Source organism: Petromyzon marinus, chromosome 17, assembly GCF_048934315.1.
Source record: "Petromyzon marinus isolate PM22_M1 ecotype Great Lakes invasive population chromosome 17, UKy_Petmar_22M1.pri1.0, whole genome shotgun sequence".
NCBI classification, from domain to species: domain Eukaryota; kingdom Metazoa; phylum Chordata; class Hyperoartia; order Petromyzontiformes; family Petromyzontidae; genus Petromyzon; species Petromyzon marinus.
In genome coordinates this window covers 18,852,988-18,874,409 of record NC_133683.1, presented here as the reverse complement: position 1 = coordinate 18,874,409, position 21,422 = coordinate 18,852,988, and the positions used below count along the sequence as shown (strand labels likewise).

Below are 21,422 nucleotides of genomic sequence, written 5' to 3'. Positions count from 1 at the left end.
GTTCCAGGCAAGCCTGCACGTATTGAGCATCATATCCGGGGCCGCTTGACTCTTCCCACTGAAACAATGGCTGCGCGATGCGTGGGTTGGTGCAGCAGGTGCCCAACTTGAACGTCAGAATCAGCGCCGGTTGCTGGGACCCACAGTGCGGGTGATGTGAGTGTGATGTCACCGCAGAACGTCTGTGAATTCCCCTGATGCATCCCTGTGCCTCCAGGAAGGTGAACTGCCAACTGGCCAAAACTAAGAGGGAGCAGCTAATTACAGACTATACTGCACGTACTTTTTTTTTAAATTGGTGACTGAGCCATAAAAAAATACATAAACTCAGAAATGTAAAATAGGTTATGGTCAACTTGCAAAAAAAAGATTAATCCTGAAAGTTCCTCGGTTTTTTGTAGAGGCCAAGGGGTCATAAATGCACGGCAGATTCCAAAATAATTGTAGCAGTGGAAATTTTAATATTCATAAAGGTGAATTCTTTATTTTGTAAAAAAAAAAAACCTCTGTACTGTACAGCAGGATTCATCTGCTCAATTCAAAGGAGTGCTGCCACCGATGCTCCTGCTGCGTCACACAAATGCCAGTGGGCACATTGCAACCACCATCCCATGTGCAGCCCTTAACTCACCGACTCCAGAGATGTTTAAATATGGCATTATAATTGTGCATCTGTTCATGCTGGTGAGAGTTCTTTTTTTTATTTATTTTAGATTTTTAGGTCAAGAGCCAACAGCATTTGGTGTAGTGTACAGGGCTTAATTTACCGTGGTATATTTTCTGGGACCACCAAACCACCAACCCCCCACCTCCTGGACAGCTCTAGCTGAAATTAGACCTCCGAGTGTATACATACAATGAGGGAAAAAAGTATTTGATCCCCTGCTGATTTTGTACGTTTACCCACTGACAAAGAAATGATGAGTCTATAATTTTAATGGTAGGTTTATTTGAACAGAGAGAGACAGAATAACAACAAAAAATCCAGAAAAACGCATGTCAAAAATTTAATAAATTGATTTGCATTTTAATGAGGGAAATAAGCATTTGACCCCTCTGCAAAACATGACTTAGTACTTGGTGGCAAAACCCTTATTGGCAATTACAGAGGTCAGACGTTTCTTGTAGTTGGCGACGAGGTTTGCACACATCTCAGGAGGGATTTTGTCCCACTCCTCTTTGCAGATCTTCTCCAAGTCATTATGGTTTCGTGGCTGACGTTTGGCAACTCGAACCTTCAGCTCCCTCCACAGATTTTCTATGGGATTAAGGTCTGGAGACTGGCTAGGCCACTCCAGGACCTTAATGTGCTCCTTCTTGAGCCACTCCTTTGTTGCCTTGGCCGTGTGTTTTGGGTCATTGTCATGCTGGAATACCCATCAACGACCCATTTTAAATGCCCTGGCTGAGGGAAGGAGGTTCTCACCCAAGATTTGACGGTACATGGCCCCGTCCATCGCCCCTTTGATGCGGTGAAGTTGTCCTGTCCCCTTAGCAGAAAAACACCCCCAAAGCATCATTCCACCTCTATGTTTGACGGTGGGGATGGTGTTCTTGGGGTCATAGGCAGCATTCCTCCTTCTCCAAACACGGCGAGTTGAATTGATGCCAAAGAGCTCCATTTTGGTCTCATTTGATCACAACACTTTCACCCAGTTATCCTCTGAATCATTCAGATGTTCATTGGCAAACTTCAGACGGGCATGTATATGTGATTTCTTGAGCAGGGAGACCTTGCGGGCGCTGCAGGATTTCAGTCCTTCACGGCGGAGTGTGTTACCAAATGTTTTCTTGGTGACTATGGTCCCAGCAGCCTTGAGATAATTGACAAGATCCTCCCGTGTAGTTCTGGGCTGATTCCTCACCGTTCTCATGATCATTGCAACTCCACGAGGTGAGATCTTGCATGGAGCCCCAGGCCGAGGGAGATTGACAGTTCTTTTGTGTTTCTTCCATTTTCGAATAATCGCACCAACTGTTGTCACCTTCTCACCAAGTTGCTTGGCAATGGTCTTGTAGCCCATTCCAGCCTTGTGTAGGTCTACAATCTTGTCCCTGACATCCTTGGAGAGCTCTTTGGTCTTGGCCATGGTGGAGAGTTTGGAATCTGATTGATTGATTGCTTCTGTGACAGGTGTCTTTTATACAGGTAATAAGCTAAGATTAGGAGCACTCCCTTTAAGAATGTGCTCCTAATCTCAGCACGTTACCTGTATAAAAGACACCTGGGAGCCAGAAAACTTTCTGATTGAGAGGGGGTCAAATGCTTATTTCCCTCATTAAAATGCAAATCAATTTATAACATTTTTGACATGCGTTTTTCTGGATTTAGTTGTTGTTATTCTGTCTCTCACTGTTCAAATAAACCTACCATTAAAATTATAGACTGATCATTTCTTTGTCAGTGGGCAAACGTACAAAATCAGCAGGGGATCAAATACTTTTTTGCCTCACTGTATACACTATAGTGACGGTGGCAGTGATGCAGAGATTAGCACACTGCACTATGATTCCGCCTATACACCCGAAAATAGTTAACATCAGTGGTGAGCGATATCTGAACAAAACCCGGTCCTCACCCACTCCATCTACCCTCACTGACCAGGTGAAGTATGGTTAAACATTCCCCATGCCTGGCACAGCATTAGGAGGCCTTCATCCAGCATTGGAGTAACAAAGGCCTGCAAATTATTATACAGTTTCAACATTAATCTTGTTCATTTTATTATTTTAATTAAAATATTGTACACAATGTTGGTGGCATTCCTTTTTTCTTGCTTGCACTGCTGTTTTCTTGCTTAGAAATGACCACCGCGATGAGTTTGCAGTCTAATAATATCGGAAACAATGGTGCGGCAATGAAGGGCACAGAAATACAATTGGTACGCGTGATTTAACTTTCGGGATATGCACGTGTATTTTTTGTTCTAAGGCTATTCTAATTATCACTACACAGCATTATCGATTAAGAGCGTGGGATTCCCCCCCCCCCGCTGCCACCATCTCCCTACCATCGCACCTCACCCAGCGTCGCGATGAAGTCAAGCGCGTTCATAAAATATAAATGGCTCTTCATTAAGAATCCGTGCGATGCAGCATCGCTTCGGTCCCAATTAATGGGAATCTACTGCCTTCGAGAACTTTGTTAGCACAGCCTTGATCAACACTAAATTATTAGTGAGGCAGATTTTAGGCCACATGGTGTTCTATACATATTTCATTATAGTATGCAACCCAGAAAGCTGACTGGACTCATTCGCTTGTTGGATGTCTGGCTGAATGGCCGGCCAGCTGGTTAGAGAGTTGGCCAATTTTCCAGGCGCTTAGTTGGCTCGTAGTCTCAGTGGCCTTATGGCGGATGCCTAAGCGACACGGCAGCTGAGGGCCCAGGTCAGCTTCCCCGAGAGGCTAGGGAAAGGCGAGACACGGGCGCGCGAAAGGAGCAAAAATGCGCGCGTTTTGCAGAGTTATTGGTGACGGGGTTGTGGCCATCAACTCGCTGCACCTGAGAACCAGACTTAACCACAGCCAGGTGGTCGAAACACAGCTTTAAGAAACGCAACATTTCGTTGGCGCTGGGTGAAACGTGGAGGGCATTCCTTTATTTATTCCTGCTGGTATTTTTCACGGGCAGAAGAGTCGACCTTGAGTTTGAAATGCAATCCGAATGTTCCAAACTCTCTGTGTTCTTTGAGATATCAGTGGGGGCGGGGCGGGGAGGGAGGGTTGTACTTTTACAAGCAAATGCTTGTCATGTTGGCATTTCTCTGGAGAAGCACAAAAAGATATAAATAAGTGTCATAGAAGAGCATCGCACGGGATAAGCTCACCACAGAGCACAAACTACTGTTCACTGCAGTTTCATTTGCTAAGCATCACACGCATCTTCTGGGCATGACAAGCCCACTACATCTTACGACTGAAGGACAGGGCACTCAGCAAGGGATTTTTGTTTGTTTGTTTTAAATACTGCAGAGGCTTGCATTCAACGAGCATTTGAAATAAAACGCATGTGCTGGGGCGCTCAGCGGGGGTTGTACCCAGATGCTGACTTGTCACCCCGCTGTGGCACGGTCGAGGTGTCGGCTCAGCATGACCCAGGCACCCGGCACAGCCCGTCCGCACGAGGCTGCTTGGACCGTGGCCATCGCTGCTGCCAACACTCCGCTTGTCGCCGCTGCAACCGCGGTGGTGGGATTGGGGGCGGCCCGGGGCAGAGAAACGTCATGTAAAAGTGCAGCCCTGCAATTCCTTGCTCACGCCACCGCTGCCGGATTGGTCTCTATATTAGAGGGAGCCTTAGAGAGCACCCCGAGGTAGAGGGTATTTGGCCTACTCTTCCACACTGGACAAATGTCTTGGAAGACGTGGGAACTCTTAGAGAGGCGGGATCTCAAAATGTAGATATGTTGAACTTCTTTCGCACCTTACGTAGCCAGCCGTGCTCGTCGGAGGTGCGGCTATGTATCCTTCTCTTTCACACTGATCAGGCATTCTGAAAGAAGTGGAAGTACCCACATTTTACCCCACCACACGTGACCTGTCGATCGACCTAAGCATTGCTCGTCCTAGGTGGACAGAGGCGGGGGATTAAGAAGCAAGTCCATTGAAACTGCCGCACAAGGCAATCGAATTGATCCGGTGATCTCTGGATTACGAGTCCAGTCTGCTCACCATTTCACATCGCCAGCATCCCAGGCATGAGGGGAAACCAAATCTAAAACGTCAGCACAGCAGCTTAACAGCAGTGCTGCTTAGCCAGTACACATTAAGTGCAAACCAATAGCAATCGATGGTTGTGCCGCTGATATTTCACACACTGGGTAAGTTTTTGGAGTTTCCTGTAATTCCGCCCAGCAGCGCGTGTGATTTTCAGTGAGGATATTCAACAGGGCGTCTGAGCGTACCATCTGGTGAAACATCTGGGAGTGTTTCCACCTTTGCTCACAAACCTCAGATGTTAAGGTTACGTGCATGCGCATGACACACAGTGTACATGTGCACGTGTGTGTGTGTGTTTGTCTTTGTCGGTCTGTACCTGTTAAAGTAAATTGTTGCCACTTCAACGATTTTTACACAGGTTAATTAAGGGAAAATTAAGTGAACTTTTTTCGTGGGGGAGAGATGGAAATAGTCAATATTTCAACCAGATGGCCTTCATCAGGATGCCTCTATTTGTTTCTGCATTGTAGCCAGTTCGTTCTCTTTAACGAATACAACTTCAAGTATTCAATTGCATCTCCAAATATAACAGTTGGGTGTCTTCATTAGGAGTGGAATGATTCATCCTCCAACTCCAGAGATTCGATAAATGCTCGCGATTCGTTAAAAACGAACAGTTTCAACCACTGCGGTGGCTGGTAGCTCCGCTAGTTGGTGCAAGGGGTCACGTGAGCCAATTATATGCAACACATGCTGATAATAATATACAGACCATTGACAATCCAGTGTTGGATGGAGGTCAGTGTGGGTTGGTGAAATTAAGGGCCATATAATGAATGTCGAGGCCTGCTAGCCGTGACGGGGGTTCAGGAGAGAGAGTTTGTGTCATTTTGCAGTTTTGCGTACGAGCTCCCGAACCAGACAGGGCGTTTCTCGATTTGGTTATTTGGTATTTGAAGGCCAGGCTTCTATTTATGATAACCCCTAGATATGTTAAAGTGGAGTCGTAGCGCACTGGACCACCACAGAAGAACACATCAAGAGTGACATCTGCTGCATGATAGTTCAAGTGGAAAGCACTCGTTGTGGTTTTGGAGGGATCTGTTCGGTGTCTCTGGCGACGGAATAATAAAGTTAGATTAGCTGTTGAGAGCATTGACAATGTTCTCGAGGTTTGTAACCTGTGTAGCAAGGGTTACGTTACCTGCATATATTGAATATGTGAGACGATGTATATGGCAGGTCACCTATATATACATTAAATAGTGGCGGTGCTCATACCAAGCCTTGAGGGACGTCATTGTTCATAATTCTCTTGCGACCGTGTTCACCAGCGAGGAGTTCACCCTGAGAGGTGCTGAGCCTCGCGTCGAATCTGATGATTTTGGCCAACTTCAGCAGCAGGCCATGATGCCAAACAGTGTCATAGTGAGCAGCAGAGAGGTCAATCATTGCGGTGCCAGTTTTCTGTGGGCGCTGGACAACAGCTTCTATGAGGGTGGTGAAGGCAACGATCTGCCCGCATCAGCTACGGCCAGTTCGAAATCCGGCTCGTTCGGGAGGCAGTTGTGGGTCGATAATGGGGGAAAGTCTGGCAAGCATGCCACATTGCATCAGCTTCGAGGTGGAGCACCAGAGGGACATCGGGGAGAGAGTCTCGCAGTTTTCTGCGTTCCAGAATGGCAATAACTTGAGTTGGCTTTAATTCTTTAGGGAGTTTGCCTGTGCTGTGCATGACAGTGAAGAGGTTTGCAAGCCAACGTTGTCCTTTTATCCCCAGGGTATTTAGGAATTCAGAACATAGTCCATCATATCCCCATGCCTCGTTGGACTCAGTGGCCCTGATGGTTACTTCCACCTCAACGACAGCGTATGGTCTGGTTAGATCTGTTGCTTTCGGTGGTTGGCTCAAGGCGACTGTTGATTCAGGGTATCAAGGTGATAGGTGTTTCACGACAGCTTGGTGCGCCGCGTTGGTGGGATCTTAACTACCTCACCTGGTATACAGTAAGTTGTGGGTTCGATCCCGACCCTGATACCTACTGTATATTTGGATTTTGCGTGTCTCTTTCCCCGTGGTCGCGTGGATTTTTCTCCGGGTCCTCCGGGTTTTCCCTCCACATTTAGAATCAAAATGCGTTTAGAGTATTTGGCTCCTGCTATACATTTCCACGTGATAAACCGCTTCGTTGAGCTATCATTGTGTGGCCAGATCGCTTCTGAAAAAGAGCCACAGAGCTCAGTGCACCTTACTTAAAAATAAAAGCACTTTAGGTTTATTTAAAAGCACAGTCGACACTTCTGCATCGCGGGGGTTAGGGGCGCAGGCCTCCGGCGATCTGGAAAAACCGTGTAACATGTGCTGGTCCCCTTGGTCCCCTTGGAGAGCGAAGCAAGCACCTCCAGTTACTAAACTTTTTAAGTTATCTCTACATTTCCAGCCTTTGCGTGTCGTCTGCTGGCTTTCGCAAAACTCCCAAAACCCCCCAAAAATTCCCATTCAATTTCTTATGCCGACCCCGCGATATAGTGAAACCGCGATGGGGAAAGTCGCGATTCAGAAGGGTCAACTGTCGTCTGTTTCGTGAGCTTGCTTCATTGGTGCCTTTTCGACGGGACGGCAACGTGTGGGAATCCACAGCACTCGCCGTGGCTGTTGGCGTTCCGTGTTCTGTTGGTTTAAGGGCACCTACGATATGTTCCGGAAGGGCTGCCAGGCTTCACGGCCCAAGTGAGTGAAGTCCAAGCCTACAGTGCCACCTTCCCAATGTTTCCTTCGTGCCCAGTTCAGGGACTCTAGCGGTTGCGGTTCCTTGATCTCGGTCTCCAGTTCTGAAGCACGCTGTTCTGTTTCTGGCTGCCAACATGGCGTATCGCTTTTTTCCGATACCCCCACGGGATGTTGTTTTTTTCAGCAGATGTCAGAATTTTAATTAATTTATCGAAGTTTTCAGGCTTTGCCTCCAGGTTTTTCAATTAGACTTCAATTTCATTGTTGTAGCCGGGACAGTTGGCCTCTGAACGTCCCAATGTGGCCGTGATTTTGAGGTTGTGACCGGTATCGGTAATTCAAAGTGCATCACTGCCGGTCATTGTTGGCTCGATCGACAATTGCCTGCAATTGTTCGTGAAGGAATCAGTGGCTTTCCATTCTTGTCCTTTGCGATGAAGCATAAGTCTGGGTTATAGTTATTTTTTTCAATCGGGCTGATTCAAATGTACTCTTGTGCCGACGACTATTCCTGAAGTTTCTCTTCGGCTTCATAATTTTTTGAGTAGCCTCATTGTGTCGTGGCTATTGAAGTCACATATATATATAGCCGGGTGAGTGGCTTTTGGCATACGTGGCGATGGTCATTCCTTATTCAGGGGCTTATATGCATTGATGGCAGTCACGTGACCAACTGTGACAGTGATTGTCGGCGTGCCTTCCCTTGTGGTGGTGAACTTTCTGACCCCCACCCCTGTACCTCTCTCACCCCCACCCCGGTCACTCTCTGACCTGCCTCTACTTGGACATCCGTGACTAACAGTGGTGTAGCTCATCGCTGTCCTCCTGCAGTGTTAACAACTCGAAAGCGTTGCAGCGTTTTGGGCCTTGCCTGATGAAGGTGGCGAGGTGGCCACGTTGAGAGCGGTCGATGGCAGCCATAATAAAGCAGAGGCCATCTTCATCCGTAGCTTTGCCATCTGAGTGCTGCCCTGAGCGTGCGTCTCCCGTGAGGCATCGATGTTATTTGTTTTTTATCGTCGTCCGTGACAATGGGTTTTTCTCCAACCCCTCAGGTTTCTGGCCAGGCAGTCACGTCCAGGTCACGAGAGTCCTTCAACGTTCAGTTGGTACACTCAGTTGGTACACTCAATGGTCTGGTCTGTTTGGTTTCTTGCCCGTAACAGGGCCTTCACCCCCCTCCCCCCCCCCCCCCCAAAGCATTTAGATCTACAGATCATACGTGGATTGTAACGATCACCTAGGTGACGGTATCAGTTGTGTTTAAGGTAACATGAAAACGCATAACAGGCGGTCGCGCGAGAAGGCTCCCATCTCCCACTCTCGCTTCACCCCTACTATAGGCATATTGACGGCCAGTGCATGCAATCAATGATATACGTGCGGCAACTTAAATATATACGTCCACGCGCTATCCGCACACACACAGCTCACACTGTACATAACTGGGGTTATGATGATTATTATTCTTTAAACATACAACTGAAAACCCTATCCCAAATGGAAAGGGCTGTTGCCATGGGGAAATCTGATGTCAGGGGGAGACTTCTCACAAAAACAAGACAGAGGACCTAATTCTCACTCAGTGCCCCCCCCCCCACACACACATACAATCTGTACCTGTGCACACAAACAGCGCATGCCGAGGGAGGGAGCCACACTGTGTCCGGCACACATTAATTCGTACGAAGCAGGCCCTTTCTGCATGTTTTATGCATCTCTTTTCTCTTCATATCGACCCCCCCGCCGCCCCCTGCCATAAGCAGAAAGACCAACACCACCAACACCAACACCACCACCACCAAAAGACCACGCCGCAAAATAAAGTGCCCAGAAGCCACTCTGGGCCGCGAAGCCAACGGTGCGTACCGCTGCATCAGGACGAAATGAGTAAATGGATAATTAGTATGCAATATTAACTACATTTACCACGAGACGCATGAAAATGTGGCGGAGAGGAAGGGGGGCGGGGGCAGTGTGATGTAATATTGATTTGTGTCAAGGAGCACTCCTTTGGTTTATGAATCTTTAACGGCCGTTTCTGCGTTCCCGGTGCACCAATGTTTAATGAACGCAATAATAATAATAAAAACATCTCGCTTGTTCGTTCTGTTTTGGATGCGAAAACCGTTGGACGAAGCAACAAACAATATTCACGGCCAAGCTGATAATGCCTGCTGTGTGTGAATGGGTTTGTAAACATCGCCACGAGGGAGACAAAGGCGGCCGGGCGTGGGTGCTGGTCACCCACCCCGTCGTGTGTCGTGCCGGCCTTCATAGGTGCTAGCGAACAGCACTTGCCCCAACAGTCGGTTAAGGCTATATGTGTGTGTCGGGGGGGGGGATCATTGTCTCTTGTAAGCACGTCTACAATGCACTTCACTCGCGAAGCTACGCGAGATTGGATCCGCTGCAAGGTTCGGTGAGCTCGTGCCAGCTCGCGCGGCCGGATAATCACGCGCGAATGTTTACAACGGTGCAGGTCCGCAACGTCGGTGCCGGCCCGACACGTCGGTGTCGGCCCGCAACGTTGGTGCCGGCCCGCAACGACGGTGCAGGCCCGCAACGTCGGTGCCGGCCCGACACGTCGGTGCCGGCCCGTAACGTCGGTGCCGGCCCGTAACGTCGTCGAGCAGCAGGGATGGGGCCCAGCCAGAGGTGGGAGATGGGCATCAGCAAAGTAAATAAAACGCGTATGGCAGCCCAAGGGGGCACATGATAGTTGGTCCCCCCTGCAACCAAATATCAGCTCGAGTTCAGAGCCTAATAAACATAAAAAGTCAATTGATGTAACAAAGTGATTTGGTCGCCATCATCAATGCTTTTTTCTCCTCTCACTGACATGAATGCCGCTTGTCTCTATCGCTCTCTCGTTTTGTTATATTTCCGTCTCATGCGTATCTCCCTTCCTTCATCCGATTACATTTTGTACATATTTCTCAAGTTTCGCGACATCCGCATCTCTAGCTCATCTCTATATCTCTTCTGTCATCACACTGAGAGTTTACAAATGCAGAGACGGGGTCCCTCAATCGGTCAGAACCACCACCGGGCATAACAGAGCCTAATAATAATAATAAAAAAGCTTTCTATCTTTCGAGACAATTATGGTGTTCATCTTTCTTGACTGGTAAACCTCCAGCGCTGTCCTCCAGACAGTCTCGTCCCCTTCACCTGATGAAGGCCGCTTGTGTTGTGGCCGAAACGTCGTGAGAATATGATTGTGTTATTTTATTTTATCAATTTATTATTTTATTCTCATTCCACGTGACTTTACCGAAAGAACCAAAGAAGATGGTAAACCGTATTTTGGTGTTTTTACACGTAAAGAAAAACAGTTTTCACCACTTTATTGCATCGTATTTTCTGGCGGTCCTGAGTCCCGTGCCTGGTGAGTTTGTTGTTTTTTTGGCTCTGCGTTTCTGGCTGCCTGGCACGGATCCTTCGCTCGGCACCCTGCTGGTGGTGCACAACAGAAAGTTTCCGGCTTCACCTGTGGTGAAACGAAAGTAACGCAAATGACCACAATTTTCGTCTCGAAAGTAATGAATAGACTCGTGAATTAATCACTCAATGAATCGTGGTTTGAGTTATTCAGTCAGTAGATGAGTGACTAATTATAATTGTATCGATGATAACAGGGACCGAAGTGTAATAAGAATGGTCGGTAACCCGGCGTACCCGTTGGGGTGGGGGGGCATGGACGATGTCTGCGATTTTGATTGAGATCTCGCCCTGGCTCGTGAGAAGACGTGGACTGGATATCACGCCCCATGTGGAATCAAAGTAAAGACAATGGTGACAAAAGCACTTGTTTTCTTTACGATCTTCCTGAAAACATATATACTTCTGGTTTCATTAAGCTCTGGTTATAAAGGACATGTACAATGCATTTGTATTGGCTGTTGTATTCATAAGATATAATAATAACTGCTCTTTTAATTCGTCCAAATTTTCTGAACGGACATTCAACGTTTGAGTGCAGCCTGGAAGTGCTTTCCCCGGGTCAGATAACCTCAGAAAGCTCCAAAAACCCTAAAAAGGCTCTTGGAAAAAAACACAAACAGGTGCCACATTCACGTGCTTCCTGATGGCAGGCGACTGGATGCTACCGTATCTGTGAATTTAGCTAGGCGCATCTGTGATTCAGCACCGGGGAGGTGTAGGCGTCGAGGTGTCATACGCTGGCTTGCCAGGAGAAGGCTGTACAGCACAAATGTGGACTCCACGTGTTCTCTCTGGGGATAGCGTGTTTCTCCCTCGCACTCGTGGGGTTTCTCCATGTGCTCTGGTTTCCTCCCACATATGGACACTCATTAATCGACCAATAACACCTTAATATATAGAGGACTGCAGAGTTTGGGCAATTGTTCAATTGTTGGTGCCGGATCATCGCATGGCTGCCTTCCCACTTACATCTGTAATTCCTTGTGCCTCTCAGTCGTTCTCTCTCTACGAGAGCGAGCGAATGCTGTGCGCGTTACGAGTTCAAATAATTTTTAGTGGAGGTAGAGGCCCACATGGCGGGAGCTGCTGCGGATAATCGACGACAGGCTGAAAAATGTCCTTGACTTTGTGATAACCAACAGGTTGAGGATACGAGCTGTGTGAGAATGGGGTGGTTTCAGAGGGCAGAATGTTGAGCAGGTTGATCCGAGCTAGTACTTGGATGGGTGGCCACCGTGCATAAGAGGTGCTATAGGCTCTGAGGTTCGGGGCTACATTGAGCAGCAGAGGGGAATGAAAAAAAATACATTGTTGTACTGTATCTCTTTGCTCCCCTGTCTATGCTCCCCACCTTCACAAACCGACACTGACTAGCACGGTGAAGTATAGTCAAATAACCCCAATGACCCACACAGCACGGGGAGGCATTAATCCGTCCAGTGAATTGATGACATGGGCTGTGTGTGTACATGTCATGGAAAGCATTTGTGTGCATGGGTAAATTTATACAATTACTAGCGGAATATTAAAAAAATTGTGATAGAGTGTACGTAACACGAGCATATATACGGTCATTATGCGGTGACAACAATATGAAATGAGGTAACATTTACAAACTGTGTTGAACGGCTGCAAAGAGGCAAACATGCATTGACTTCACGTAGGAGTCTGGCCGATAAGGCACGACAAGCATGAATCCTCTTTGCTTTATGGTTTACCATTAACATTTTTTGGCACCCAACAGGTACACACTTTCCGGAAATTCAACTTGTCATGGAATTATTGAATGAACTGGTCCCGCACTTATCCCTACAACCGCTGATGTGTGCTTAACTCCGACGTTGCCTGCCATCCGGTTTGCTCCTCTCACTGCGAGCCACGGTGGCTGGAGTTGAAGGTTCCAACTTGCCCCTCCAGTTCAGCCACCATCACGAGCTGATCGCAGCCTTCTCGCCCATTTGTAAACGTTGTCTAAATTCGTACAAGTGTTACAACGCTGTAGGTTATTTCTTTGATAATTGCACTTGGCTTTCCCCCCTCCTCCGGGAGGAGCGAAAACAAAACAGATATTCGCTTGCCGCTCTTCCGACATGCGATGGCGTGATACATCTGTTATTGCGCAGCAGAATCTGTCACATTAACTATGCGATAAAAAAAAATGTATACTCATATATGTGACAGATTTAGTCGAAGGCTCTCGTCATGTAAGCACGCCTACATTGATACGGTTAATTTCAGAAATTGCACAGAAAGCATATTTCGTGTACACACGGTATACATACACGCCGCTTTTGATTTACTGTGTTGTGTGTGTATATATAGAAAAATATTATTTTACAACTTTCAATTGTCACTTAATCTTTAAAGAGGGGAAAAACAATAAAGATAGTCCTTTCATATGACAAATTATGCTTACAAGGACACCCTACCAATGCAGTTACTCATTACACCAATGTCTCCCGCTGAATGTGCTATCTGACAGCATTCCATCCACCCCACTCCCCCACTCATAAATCCACTGCTCGCAGAGCAAAGCAAATGTACGCGCGCATTATCTGACGTGAACTTCAAACAGGATCTACGCTCACTTCGGATTGCATTGTCCTGCTGTGTGTTTGGAGAAAAATAAATAAATACAGTTTTCACTGACATCTGAATTTGCGTACACCCAGCACAGCACCGCGTGTTATTTGCGGGCAATTGGTGAAGGTGTGGGGTGACACCCGACACAGTAGTCATGAAAAATAGCAGTCTGTATTTCTTCCAGCACGAAACACGGTCTTCAAAGATTCCCTTCACTCGAAACGTCCCAAACTCTCTCGCCCCCCCCCCGCCCCCCTTTCTAAATCCCTCAAGTCCCTTTCCCGAAGGTTCCTTGACCTTCCGCTTTCCCTCCAGCCATTAACCTTCCCACTTTTCCTAAGGGATTCCAATCGTCCCTTCCTGTCAATCATCCTCCGTTTCCCGCTCTTTTCACTTTTGTATTTCTCTTCCAATCCCTTTGCCTCTAACCAATCACCCTTTCAGGCCCGTTAAGTACCCATCAGATGGGGCCATGTTTTTTCCTTCCCGACTGTCCGCGTCGTGCACGCCGTGTCCAGAACGTCGGGTTGAGTCTTTTCGGTTGCCATTTTAATCCCTACAGGTGGACGATCGCATTGCCGGATTGGTGATAGGTGGTGGCGACTTGTGTAGGCCTTCAGCCAGCAGTGGATCAACCATGGCTAATGCTGATGGTGGTGGTGGTGGAGGCACGGGACACATCAGCGTGGTGTTGTGTCAGAAGCCTACTACGAGCACCCGCAATCACAGGTTTAAGAGCAATGGGCAACAATGTTACCCTTCATTTAAAAAGAGCCCCATTGCATCCCAATCCATATGTTGTGGCATGTTCTTGCAATGGATACTAATATAATATGGCAGCCCCCAGTCACAAACCCACAACTAGGTTACATCAGACGGGAGCTGTCATTTTTTTATCACTGAACATTAGGAGAGGAATGTGAAGTTTAAATATTGTACTTTCATTTGCCGAGCAAATTAGACGTAAAAATATCATTTTAAGGAAATATCAAATGTGCATAAATATTTAATCTTGAAAAAATGCTTTCAACTTTTTATATTAAATAATTGAATATATAACATTTCTCATACCAAGGATAACGAGTTTTTGCATACAACAAAACACTACATTTGCCCATGTTTCAAATGTTGATGATTTTTAGCCGAATTCAAATGTTAAAATATGAATGCTTGACTCCATCGCTAAGACCTCGCTAATCTTTGACGCTCTCCCCAAAAGTAAATCACTGCTTATATGTCCCCCCCCCCCCCCCCTTTAACTTTGCAACCCACCTCCAAATGTATCTTTTTTAAATATAGCTGGCACCCTTTACTGGACGAAAATGATGAAAAAATGTGTTTATCATTGTAACTGTTGACATTGACAAAATGCAATTTGTCACAAATCTGAATACTTGTGGAACTTTACAATGTGTACAAAAACAACAGCAACAAAAGCTTTAAAGAAATCGCCCACCGTGTGTTGCCTCGATCGTGCAGCACCTGCCACCCTTTTACCGGACACCTGTGAAAAAGAGCTTCATAGCTCATCAGATTAATCCAGAATAAATACAATATTCTGATTCTGATCGGCCACACTCCTTCCCCTTCTCATGATAGCCACCCCGAGCTTTCGAAAAGTGGATCTCGGTGTGCGCACACAGCAATCCATAATAGAAGTCCGATCGAAAGTACAGTGGTATAAGCCGCGGTATAATAATACCAGATGCTGATGCAGTGGGCCCCTCGCCCTCCACACTCCAGATGATCCAAACTGCCATAGTAGCTGACTCCCTGCTGCCCCTGTTCAAGTCCAAGCTCAACACCTCCCAGCCTCTCTCGGATACGCCCCATGTTGCCGTGCTGTGGCGAGACACGTGGCCACATTTTCACCGCGATGTAAATATGGCCCGTTGCATTGTAATTACTGGACCGAGTGAGGCTCGTTATCCCGTTCTGCAGATCGCACTGCTGCGTTTTCTGACATTAATTCATGAAGTTCACGTGAGCATGCGATACAAACAAAGTTCTCGATCTCTTTAACTCGGTTTTATGTACGTAACACATCTTGCTATTAAAGTCATCCAGCCCCCCCCCCCCCCCATGCATTCTAAATTCACGTTCAAGACGGAAATAGCTTCTCCATGCTACATTTCCTATTCGGAGGCGTACTTTCACAACACATCGTACCGTAGCATCACCATTCTCTGGGACACATAAACACAACGCTTAACATTTCAGCATTGCTTATGCGGCTGAAATCAGGATTTGCGATTGCTTTTAAGAGTACAATTTCACACGCAATAGGGTATTCATTAGGCCCCGTCCACTAAGGGAGCGGTTTATGGATAATTCTCAGAGCGCCTCCCTTGGCGGAGCAGATCCCCAATAAAATCCTGGGCTCCTTCTCAGGAGGAATCATGGCTGATATTGCCACTGATAAAGGCTGGAAGACTCATCGGTGTCTGTAAACAGAAACATATAAACCCCTAAATCTTCCCAATGAAGCAATTATAGAGTACAGTGTCGGGTTTCACTGTTGTGCTATCGAGGAAAAGTAGTGTAGCGGTTGGTGCACGGTGCTACGAACCGGCAACCCGAGTTCGATTTCCAATCACAGCAAACGCAAGAGACCGATTATCCTCCCCTAGGTCGACTCAGCCTCAAATGAATGCGTTGTGCGATGTGTAAACATCGCCAAAAGCAGCCGGGTGTGTTGCTGGCATCCTACTTACTCGTGTGCCGTACCGGTCTCCACGTGTTTCCTAACAGCATTTGACTTAATAGTCTTTTAAAGGTTATATAGGCGGATATTTGTCTTTGCTGTACAGCTCTCCAATGTGTTTAAGAGTCGGCACCATGTCCGACATTCACTTCCTGACGAGGCTCTCAGCACTGAAGCGAAACGTCGGACATCCTGCTTAGCATTGCTAAATGAAGCCTCCCCACACGATGGTGATCGTGGGGGGGGGGGGGGTTGTCCATACTTCACCACGCTGGTTAGTACGGGTTGGTGGAGGAACCCAGGGACTGCTTCCTACACGGTTCACTGCTTGATGTTGGTTGTGGCCAGGAATTGAAATCAGGTCGCTGGGCTCACAGCGCAGTGCGCTAACCATTTGCACCATCGCTTCAGCCCATTAATAATATAGCCATGCAAGATGTAGACAAAAAAAACCGAGCAGGGTTTGATGTACTGTCATGATTATGGTGACAGGGATAATTTTGCTGCCAAAATAGAAATTCAGTGCAAATGACTTCACGGAAGCCATCTTCCCTTTGCCATCTTCCCTTTCTCTTCCTCCTCCTCCTCCTCCTCGCCAAAGCATCAATGTAGTTGCGACTAATGCTTTTCCTTTCAGCGTCAACCTAATTCCACTGCACTTTTCCGATTGCCAAGAGTCTCGCTGTGCTGGTGCAGCAACTCGAAATATCAGCATTTTTTGGGGGGGGGGATTTGCGAAAGGTTTTGGCTGCTGCCACGTGCGCGTCCACCACCCCCCCCCCCCCACCACCACCTTCCCCCGCTGGCTTTCCTCTCGGTGGGTGAACGCAGCCGGGGGAGATCATCGCTGTGCGAAAACACGAAGCTTACGATGGGTTTCGTTTTGTTTCAGCGACTCACGCCTCAACGTTGGGCCACACACAAACAATTAAAACAAATATCTGTGCACGGTTTTCGTGATGCTCGGCGAGAGCCCGTCACAGTCGTTACCAAGAGAAAAATATGATGAGGTGGCATCAAAGTATGCATTAACCACACACGCTTGTGGTCGAACATGCAAATAAACATGCTATGATAATAGCAACAATAATAATAATAATAAATGCATTGTCCGTGAAACGGACTGGCCTACACCGGAGACATCCTACTTGATGGCGTTGTCTCAGCAGCGTTCGACCAAAGAACACAAAAAGGCGAACGGCACAAAAACAAGGCAAGTATCAAAGCCTTAACAGCTGGGGTTCAGCAGTTACCACAAGCACGTGTGGTTCATGCGAACCTGACGCCTTGTGATGAGTGTCTCTATGCGGTGTTAGAACACCTCAACGTCTGTGTTCTTGACACTGGCAAACAAAAAAGGGTCCCATAGAAATGGATGAGGGTTGCACGGAACCCTTGGTCAGATCGACCACTGATGGACAGAACTAACAGCGGCGCGACAGTTCAAAAGAGAAGAACGCACGTGGAGGTATGACCAAGTGTGCGTCATGGTGGTGAGGTCAGGCCAAATTGTAACAACTACGTAGGACCAATGGAGACGGTCTTCAGCCAGACATATATTTAGAATGGTGGATGACGCTGAACGTGATACAATTCACAATATCCATGACTTTTGGGAGTTTATTGTGAATAAAATGAATGACATGGTCAATCTACTGCTGGATGAAGGCCTCCCCCTGCCAATTGGAGGCGCAGGGGAAGGGCAACAAACTAAACAGAAAAAAAAAACATCACAATGTATTCACCCTTTACTGTTGTGCAGCCCGAACGAAGAACTGTCAGGTCACATTCTCATGCGGACGGAAAAGTCATATGGGATGGACCTCCAACGCAAGGTTAGGTTGGAAATATAGATTGTAGATTTGACCTCCATGAAAGCCAATTTGGCTTGCTATCTGTTGCGTTCTCATTCAGCTCGGCCGCATTATTACCAGAGGTGACCGCCGGTCAGCTCATTAGGTCAGCTCACAGGCCAACATATATATTTTAACCTTGATCTTCTTTCACGAGGCTCTGGGAGCAAATATGCAGTCGAGGGATGCCCTAACCCTTAATAAGGAAACCGAGGAAGCTACGGCAAGATAAACTTTACTTTGTCAGCACGATGTCCTTTTTTCTCCTCCCAGGCATAATTTGTCACGTGGCTGGCCACGCTTGATTAATGACGTAGCGTAATTCATATCGTACGTTGTACGCATAATTGTGCACAATAAGGCAGTTTTTTTCTTGGTAATTGTTTTCGAGGGTGTGCAGGTTCCCCTATGTGTTAGCATCGCGCATCCGCACCAGACAATTACAGCACCCCCGCAGGCGATGCGGCTGCAAGCACCAAATGCATAATTTAAGAACGTGTGCGTAGATGCACAGAGACAAACGCACACAGCGACAAACGGACGGGGTTTGGAATGTTCAGCCGGCTGGTGGACTCATGTGTGCCCGCGTAGCTGCAGGTAGGCGAGGGACGACTCCCTTCAGCTGCCCCCCTCCCCCCGCCCACGGTTCAGGATCGGAATCAGCGGCGTCTCCCACCTCACTACTCTACGGGCTCCAGCCCCGCTCTGTGCGCCCATCGTTTGACTGCGACACCGCGCACGCACGCGCAGGCCCAGGCATGCAGAGTTCAGGATTCATCTTGCTACGTACCACCCACGAGGGTGGGCCGTGTAGCAGGGCTGGAGATATTTTAAACTTAGGCGTGCAAAGCTTCGCAGCTTCGAGCAATAATTAGGAATTAAGTTTATTTTTTGTTGAGATCACGGTTTGACTTGTTTTTGGTCCAACCACCCCTTGCTCGTCGTAGGTAAATTCCGACAATGCACTTAGCAACCGCAGTCAGATGCGCTCAGCAGTCACTCACCACCCCTCACCAACAAACACCGTCCGTAACCACCTCCTCCGCACTTAAATAATTGTACTGCACAGATCCACGTTTGTTTAACACTCGCGGCAACCCTTAACCTCCCAATTCCTCTCGCACCGTCCTGCCCTCTCTTCGTCTGCGCTAATTAAAGCATCAGCCGATTTCAACATCAGAGGGAAAATGTTGTGATGAATTACTCAGCAGGTATCATGCGGGGTGCACCCAAGAGCTCTACCATGACATGGGGTCACCGTTTATCTCGATCTGACTGCCAAAAAAAACCCCCAACCGATCACGTGTGAAGCTCGCTCCGTGATTCCAATGATGCCTGCATCCAACCTGGCCGTTGCATAGAACGACAGAGCTGGTACTGGAGCAAACACTGTGGGATGGCAGGAGTTGAATAAAGTGTACTTCCATCAAGGGCCCTCTCTGGCCCACGGTAAGCCATGCAGACACACACGGCAGTCACGTAAGAAAGTCGCTCGCGCTTGGTTAATAACAACAATAAGACAGCGTTGCAAGTGACGCCGTATTGTACTCAATTTGGTCACAGGCACCCTGTCCCGACAGATCTCAGGCGCTAGTAGGAAGGAGCCCAGATCGCGCTTGGATGGATGCCCGCCACGCGTACAATCGGTGACATCGCCAGTTGTGGTGCTATGTCCTGAGCAGCAGAGGGACATTGCAGAAATATCCACTGTGGCGCTGTATTTATACGCTCCCACATCTACGCAGCCCACCTTCACCAACCCACACTGAGCAGCATGGTGAAGTATGGTCAAATAGCCCCTGTGACCCGCATGGCGTAAGGAGGCCCTCACCCAGCAGCGGACTGATAAAAGGGCCGTGAATTTAAAAGCGCATGGACTCAAGGCAATTATGGCACAGCTCAATGTTGGCAAACCAATTGTGCCCCCGATTCACGTGTTACTTAATGCTTTTCATGAATTAACATGACCATATGCGACACAAGAACACCTCTTCGCGGCCACAAGCAATCCAAATTTTTCCGCATGACGCAGGATGGGCTGGTTAATGGAGCCAACAGAGCTCCCGCTGTTTTTTTCCCCGATGCCTCTGCCTGCACACAGTCACCAGAGAACCACGCCCGACAACATCGCGAAAAACCACGCGCCACATTGTTCCCCTCCCAAATCTATAGCAGAATCAGAATCTTTATTTAGACCGCCTGAGGAATCCGATGAGCTGTGAAGCTCTTCACAAATGTCCAGTATCGGCGGATCAGCGAGTTACAACAGCAAACAATACAAGAAAACGATAGGAGTGCGAAATAGAGATGGTTAGAAAGTCACTAAATATAAATTTAAAAAAATATTTTTTTTTACATAAGTCCGATTTATCAAGCTTGGGCAATGCGGCAAAAACAACAACAAACCAGTCCCAGACCACACCAAGATAACACCACACAGCAGTAGCAGTCATTCAATAGAATGGCACATTAACATTGAACCATCGATACACAGGTAAGGATCAACGTTACAAATCAGGTGTGGCTAACAAGTCAACCCCCCCCCACTCCCCAACGCTCCTCTCCACTTCGACAGAGGGCGAGGACATTTCTTTTCATGGAGCTCAGGCCCGGGACACCTCTGAATGAAAATAATAATCGACTCTCTTTGTTCGACTTGATTTTAATGTCTCAGTCGCAATGTTTCGCAAGTGCTCTCTTTCCGTGTGTCGAGAGCTGCATTCACCAAATTAACGTGAATGTTATATTTTTTACATTCTGCTAAGCCACCAAAGGTAAATGGTAAAATAAAATGTTGTTGATACGGTTACCGCCGTGATTTATAAACCACGCATATTTCAAAGTATAATTCATTGTTTTGTTAACAGGGTCATTTATTGAATTTCTGTATTTCGCATATGTACTTGTAATGTTTATCCGTGCGTTATTTTTCCCACCGATATATCACACTTGCCAAACAGATGTAACGTTACAGTGTGGTCTTACCAGCTTGTAAACATAGCAATATGCCGACTGCATAATAGTTTGTTTACGTACGGAAAAGTTAATGAAAAAATACAAAAAAGCATCATGTCTGCCAGGAAAGCTAATGGACTGTTCAGTGGTGAGAATTACTTTTGGTAGAGCCATGCTGAAGTGAAATATTTTAAAATTGCACCTTTTTTTGTCAACAACACCTTTAAAGGGTTACGAATATTTAATTTGTAGAGATTAAGTGCCACCCCATCGAGATGTATCCCAGTGGGCCTTAACTAATATTGTGCTGACTACACAAACCTGCTTAATAACGTCGACAAATCCACAATTGTAAAATATACCAAAAGAAAAGAGCGTGTGACATAATGTAGAATCGATTGCGTGACCATGCCGATTCTAAATTTGTTTTTAAACGCAAGCATGACTCTCCGCAGCATTGCAATGAGCATTGAGAATGTTTATTTTC

General features: G+C 47.1%; 1 long non-coding RNA gene across 2 annotated transcripts in view; it reads right to left on the bottom strand.

The window, feature by feature from the left end:
- LOC116943214 (uncharacterized) overlaps positions 1-21,422 on the bottom strand; it is a 103,856-nt gene that overhangs the window by 64,605 nt on the left and 17,829 nt on the right. Inside the window, exon 1 of one of the 2 annotated variants that reach the window (XR_012941937.1) lies at positions 4,041-8,043. The exons of the other annotated variant lie outside the window; for it this stretch is intronic. This is a non-coding gene — a long non-coding RNA (uncharacterized LOC116943214). Of the gene's footprint in view, positions 1-4,040; positions 8,044-21,422 lie in introns of those variants that run through there. 2 annotated transcript variants of the gene reach the window in all.